This window comes from Camelina sativa, chromosome 15, assembly GCF_000633955.1.
Source record: "Camelina sativa cultivar DH55 chromosome 15, Cs, whole genome shotgun sequence".
Classification (NCBI taxonomy): Eukaryota; Viridiplantae; Streptophyta; class Magnoliopsida; order Brassicales; family Brassicaceae; genus Camelina; species Camelina sativa.
Window position 1 is genome coordinate 5,602,570 of NC_025699.1, and position 6,437 is coordinate 5,609,006.

The following is a 6,437-nucleotide window of genomic DNA, read 5'->3' on the forward strand; positions in this document are numbered from 1 at the left end:
TCGGACCATTACTGACTCTTACTCTTAATGACTCTGTTCTCCCTCTTAGGCTCGTTTATAGTTCACTTTTTTTGATCTAGCATTATTCCGCCCTGTGTTTATTGAAGACAAATGTGTTTGCTCTTTTAACATCATAGAAAGATCAATCAAGTTTTGTTTGTAGTTGAATTATTTTTTTCTGTTTTAACTTGGTTTTTCTCTTTCGATGACAAGCTTAATATGCTTTGGCTTTGATCCCATCGTAAAACTCTGAGTCTTCAAGACAGTGTCCTCTTTCCTTCCGTGTTGTCTGAACAAGTTACAAAACAGAAATATAACTCATCGTAAAACCTTGAGGCGCTTAGGCTTCTGTTGCTGCCTCTATAATATATAAAGAGAGACAGTTTTAGAACCATCATAGTTCATGAAGAACAAAAATAATAAATACAAACTTTGCTGTGAGAATTCCCTAGCTATACCGATTTAAAAAGCCAAGTCATGGGGAACCAGTTTCAGTTGCAGAGATTAGAGTCAATGGTTTCATAGGTCATTGATGCTTCTCACATGATGTTAGCAAAAGTGGATTTTTCAGATATATATAGAAACTACAAATAATGTTAAAGTGCAAAGCCAAGATCTCAGGAATACTCTACATACATGAACCTTCTCTGCCACACCATCGGGATGCTTTACCACACGCCTCTGTGAACCGAAGCTGATTTACTTCGAAGGAGTTGTATGATCTGAAACAAGCCGTTTTTAAGCTTTGACAATGGAATCAATTAGTTACTCTCTGTTTTATAACTTGTTTTTTTCTCTCTTTAGATGGCAACCTTTAAAACGTCAAATAATATGCTTTTGCTCTTAACTTGTGCAAAGCTTTATTAGTATTTTGGTGTTTTTTTTATCGTCAAAGCTTTCACTTTAAGCCACAACAACTTCAGCTTCAATATTGATTGGAACTGACTGATGGATGAGGCAGTGCTTTAGAATTTTCAGCCTTGTTCAATTTTCTTTGATAGGTTTGAAGTTATTCTCTCTTAAATTTATCACAAAGATTCATGTCTTTTTTAGTCTCAGTCTCAGTCTCATCAATTTCAACCTATATTTTCTGTTTAAACGCCCATAAAAGCAGTTAATTCATGAACTTGGCCTCCATACAATACAATTACGTGTACATAATTAAGTTTCTTAAACCCTTAGATTTGAATTCATGGTGTATTTGAATTATTCTCTTTTAACTCTTGGAAGATCCTGAAACTGCAGGAGGTTTCATAAACCCTTAGACTTGGACAAAAAGAGAATATTAACCTTCTGCAGGAGATTATTGCAAACTGCAGGAGATTTCATAATGCAGAGTCGCTGACTTAGATCTGGCATTCTTAGAATCTTTGTTCTTGTTTTTTGTAGCACTGATGAAGGGATTATGGCATGTACCTTCACGCTTTCAAGTGACAAATTTGAATTACAGTTTGCAACCAATCATTTGGTTATGTTTAGTCTAGAAGAACATTATTATCCATTTTTGCTTCTTTGTAGAATTTTTGTTTGTTGCTTTTACTTCACTTGTTAACAGACGATTTTTGAAATATGATGAGGAACCTTTCTATGTTAGATGGTTTCTGCTTATATCTAATTCTTTGCAGATCATATTCTGTTGGCCAACTTCTTTTGGAGACAATGAAGAAAATAGCTAATGAAAGCAATAGAGAAGGGAGAATTGTTCAATACTTTGCAAGCATATGGTCAGTCATAGCTCTAAAATATATTGCACGCTACTGAGCTAGCGAGGCAGTTGAAAGTAAAATAGTATTTTAATTTTGCAGGTCATTTTGAAAATTTTTAACAAATTCAAAAGGCCAAAGAGAAAGCTAAAGGAAAGACGTTTTATTTATGCTTAAAACAGGAACAAGGTGTGAATATCACTGCCAATTCACTTCATCCCGGATCCATTATGACCAATCTTTTGCGCTACCACAGCTTCATAAAAGCATTTTGCTAAGCTTACACACAGTTCTAGTTTTTTCATTTAACTGTAACTGTAAGTCATGGTATTACATCAGGAATGCCTTGCTAACGTGTCGTCATGGTTGTTTTGGATTTTAACATTTTCTGTTTCAACAATTATGAGATTGTTTTGAAAAGTCTCTCTTCCCATGTTTTTTCTTATTGACTTTGCTCTGTACCTCTAATAGGATCTGATACCGTTGTGTCTTGATCTCCATCTTTCAGCCAGAATATTTGATTTTTAATTTGTCTACTGATTTCTCAAGACAAAGAATATCAATGCTTTCATGCCAACAACAACTCAGCCAACATATTTGTTTCCACAAATGTGAAATCCATGGTTATGTAGTCGGCCCCGGACACATCAGAAATAATGAATTTTCGTTTTGGTTAACAGCTTGTGAAAAATCAGAAACAGTAATACTATATGATCATTTGCACCGGAATCAAGCAGCCACTTATCATTTTTATGACAATCTACGTTAAATATCAAGCAAAGAGTGATGATTTATTAAATCATTAACTGCTGAAAAAAAAAAAAACTTAACCTGCAGTTTGGTTGGTTTGTTCAATAGATGTCTCTTTAGGCCCTAATAATATCAAGTTTTGGTTCAGTCTACTTAGAAGATTGTGTCACCTGGTTTGGTTTGCGGGTGGTCTCACTGGCTAACCTTATGCATTTAACAAAACCATAAGGATGTTACATGATATACATTGAGCTTACTGGTATTGTGTGTCCTAGCTCATTTTCTTGTCTCTTTTTCGGCCCATTTACAATGTTGTCTTTTTTCTTCTTCTTTGATTTCAAGATGTGCTCATTTTTTTGTCTTGGATAATCTGTATCCATAAACCAAAAACATTTCAGCTCAACTAGAAGAACGTTGAATCGCCTCCCACGTAGTGGAGATATAAATAATAGTGACATGTGACTGTTTGAGTGAAAAGAAATATGTGAAAATACATGTTATAAAAGTTTTCAAGTTTATCATTGCCTTACGAAGTTAGATCAGCACTAATTTTCCCACTCACTTGTTAAATGCTTAGTTTTAAAATGTGAACAAAGATACGATTGATTGGATCCTGCAGATGAAATAACTCTGTGTCACAATCATCCAACTTAGGCATCTTGATTTTGTAGGGACTCAATCTTAATGGTCCATTTTTGTGGTGGATGGGGTCCCTATTTGCTTTCTTGATTCAATTAAGTAATCGTGTTCCGTTGTTGTCTTGGCCTGCTGGACACTAAGGACACCATTCATCCATCACTTCACATCATTCATCTTCTATAATCATCAATACTATTATTACTTTGACAAAAAAAACAAATAAACACTTATTGAATCTTAAATTCCATAAATCATAATAATCTATAGCGACCTTCATTGTTTTGTTTTAACAAACAAATAAAAAGAATAATCCATGTGTATAGGATAATAATGAGTTGTTGTTAGTTACTACTATCTTTTGATTATAGTGCCATCTTCGACCTCAAGTCTGTCTTTTACTATTTTTTCTCCTTTGACAAAAAGTAGCCGACGCACATCTTGTTTTTTCCCATCACTCTTTTTTTTCTTTGCTATTCCATTATTCTCTATCTTGTGAATTGATTCTTCGTCATACCATCATTGCGTTGCTTTACTCTTGTTTTGAAATTCATATGTCATGATAATTGTTTGAAATGAAGAGTCCAATTATTTCTAAATCTATCGACATATTTGAAATTCCATACTGTAATATATACGTTCCCACTTGCTCCCACTAAAGAACCAAAATTGATATTATTAATAGTTAGATTTTTATTTTTTTTAGTCGGATATTCCTAATGTGGACAATAACCAAACTATTTTCTCACCTTTTTCCATCCATACGAAAGTACAGTCTTTACTTGTAAATGTTTCATGTCTTGTTTCTATCCGATATATCAATGTCATGTCTCAACCATATATTGGTTTTTTGTCTCTTGACAGTAACATAAACTTCTAATTATATCTCTCATCTAAACCACATGGTGTTTTGATATTTTTGTACCATTTAGTGGGTGAGAGGATGATCTTTGCATAGGTACAATATTTAATCAGAAAAACAAAATAGATTAGGTCAAGTGGGCTTAATAGTGGTATACTATAGACTACTCCTTTTACTTTTAACCCTTGATATCCTCTGATCACCTTCTCTTTTTCAAATTCATCTTTGTGTTGTCCATTTAGATCTGTCACTATAATGTTTTAAATTGTTACTAGTATGTGATGGATCCAAGATCTGACAAACAAGACATTTTATATCGTGGCTTTAGCAAATTGATACAAATTATCATATATTCATATGATCAAATAGACTTATACTTATTATGCATATATGTCCCACACAATAAAACAGGGAATGATCAGGCTAATTATAGAGTGCGGAAGTGAGGATTATTTACCCTTTTTATATTAACACGTACGATTCATCTCGTAATTTTAAATGTAAAATACTAAATGTGTTCCACTACTTGGCCTATGTTATACCCTAATTAAGGTTATTTGATGACACCTAGTAATTTTCTGATCCTTCAGTCCAATAGTAGTGATTCAATTTCTATCGTTAGGGATTTGATTTAACTTTTGTTTGGCATTAGAAAAAAAAAGGCATTATATACTTTGAGTGGTTTTTTTTTCTATCGATTCTTTTTGCGGATTGTAAAAGCAAACGCCAATGAACATATATAATAATATTATATGTATACACAATCACAAACAAGGCAAATGCAACCATTTTCAACCGAAAGATGAGATATAATCAACATCGTAATCACAATAAACAAAATTTTTCGACTGCGTCAAAGGCTATGAACGACTTTGATGTAAACCGAAAGTTGGGTTTTCCACTTTGGTATGAAAAGTAGAATATTTAGTAAAGAGTTGTGAGAAAGAAGAAAAAGATAAAGAAAGAAAGGGCCATCAATATCATCGTTGTTCCATGGTTGACATGGTACACCATTCTTTATGAATATGATGAGGTCTCATCCAAGTTTCTCGAAAAGCATTTATATTTGATTTCTTTAATATACATGAAATATATAATAACTAATGAAGTAGGGACGTTGATTGTTAGAGGTTAGAGGGACTAGAGAACAAATGAAAACCGACCCACAAATCAATCAATTTCGAAATCATGATGACATTAATTTTTTTTGGTTTAGTGCCGTCTTTCCCTTGGAAATTTCTTCTCTTTTATTTTTTTCTTTTTCTTAGATAACATAAAAATCAAGTTGTGGAATATATTATTACTCTTTATATAAAAGAGGAATCATATTCATTCATCTTGATACATGGAAAGTAAAAAAAATGACTTAGATAGTTTCCATTCCAAAATGAATAAAAACTTTACCCATCGTGACCCCACTCGGAAATCTAACAAATTTCTTCTAGTACTATTCCTGTTTACTATATTGTTTGGAGTAATGGAGTGTATAATGTGCCACTGTATTGACTTTTGTGAAAGAACAAAATAATCTATTGTTCAATGGCTCNAAGTTTCTCGAAAAGCATTTATATTTGATTTCTTTAATATACATGAAATATATAATAACTAATGAAGTAGGGACGTTGATTGTTAGAGGTTAGAGGGACTAGAGAACAAATGAAAACCGACCCACAAATCAATCAATTTCGAAATCATGATGACATTAATTTTTTTTGGTTTAGTGCCGTCTTTCCCTTGGAAATTTCTTCTCTTTTATTTTTTTCTTTTTCTTAGATAACATAAAAATCAAGTTGTGGAATATATTATTACTCTTTATATAAAAGAGGAATCATATTCATTCATCTTGATACATGGAAAGTAAAAAAAATGACTTAGATAGTTTCCATTCCAAAATGAATAAAAACTTTACCCATCGTGACCCCACTCGGAAATCTAACAAATTTCTTCTAGTACTATTCCTGTTTACTATATTGTTTGGAGTAATGGAGTGTATAATGTGCCACTGTATTGACTTTTGTGAAAGAACAAAATAATCTATTGTTCAATGGCTCTATCAGATGGTGAAGGTGACTCAGACAACAACAACATAGAAGGTTAATTAGCTCTTTCATGACAATGTAGCCCATTTTCTTCATTTGAATATTGTAGTTAAAATATATGATAGTCGTCGATCGGCTCCAAAACGCATCCAACCGGTCAAATAAACTATGCGAGATATCTATAAAATATATGCGTGGAATTTTATTAGCATGTCACACTGCCTGGATGCATACGTTACATGAACTTTGTATAGATTACATGAAATAATCAAGATTAAACTACTATTTAACTGATGGTTTTAAAATACGATAACGTGTGTAAGATGGGTACGTAGTTTTTGTTTGATACTCTAATGGAAGTTGAGGAAAGTTCCAAGTGTGGAATCAAAATTCACGTGTTGGACGAAGCTGCAAAATAAAATTAAAAAAGAAAAAAAAAAAAAAAAA